Here is a 1148-nt window from a genome sequence, read left to right on the forward strand (position 1 = left end):
TTCCGTGACCCACCCTCTTCTCACCCCCAATATCCATTCACCCCCCCATGTTGTTTTTTTTTCTACTAAATACTGATATTTAACTAAATTCCTAACTAAATCTCCATGCAATCATTATTAAGTGATTAACCTCCAAACAACATAAAAAATGATGTATTTTTACTTTGTTACTTAATGATTGTAATTTTGGGTTGTATATCTACTTATATTTAGAATGAATGCATTTCTTCCATCCATTATTCAACCCGCTATATCCTAACTACAGGGTCACGGGGGTGTGCTGGAGACAACACAGGGCACAAGGCAGGAAACAAACCACAGGCAGGTTGCCAGCCCACTGCAGGACACACACACACTAGGGACAATTTATGTCTTTGGACTGTGGGAGGAAACCGAAGCACCCAGAGGAAACCCATGCAGACATGGGGAGAACATGCAAACTCCACGCAGGGAGGACCCGGGAAGGGAACCCAGGTCTCCTAACTGCGAGGCAGCAGCGCTACCACTACGTCACCGTGCCACCTTAATGCATTTCTGAAAATATAATTCTGAGGTGCTATGATCACATTGTGGAAATCTTAGAAAAAAAAAACCAAAAATGTGTATTTGCTTGTATTAATTGAAAGCTTGCACTATCATAACCTTTCAGTCAATAATTAGAAAAAAATCTGTAATGTAGCATAACTTAGGAAAAGGGTATGGAACAAGTAATACGTAAGGAAAGCACTGCTGTAAGGCTGAAGATACACATTCTTTTTTTTCTCTTGGGCATCTTGTTGTGAGCTGTATCTTATTAATACAAAATGTAAAGCCGTTTGAATTTATATATTTTACATTTATGCCATATCTGCAAATGTAAGATGTCCATTTGTTACACACTCAATGCAAACATCACTATTAGCTTTCATATCTAAATTGCCAAGCATAATGAGTCATAAAACTTTCACACAACTCTTCCTGTTCATGTTCTTTATTTACTATTTTTAGTTTCAGTGGTTTTCTGGATTAAAACTACAGTACAGTCCTAAATAATAAGCTTACTTCTTAAGTTATTTCACAGTAATATGAAACTGAAAGTTACTTCTTCCTCTAAGTGACAATAAAAACCACACCTGCTTTTTTTTTTTTTCCTTTAACATACAAACAAA

This window comes from Polypterus senegalus, chromosome 11 (genome assembly GCF_016835505.1).
Source record: "Polypterus senegalus isolate Bchr_013 chromosome 11, ASM1683550v1, whole genome shotgun sequence".
Classification (NCBI taxonomy): Eukaryota; Metazoa; Chordata; class Cladistia; order Polypteriformes; family Polypteridae; genus Polypterus; species Polypterus senegalus.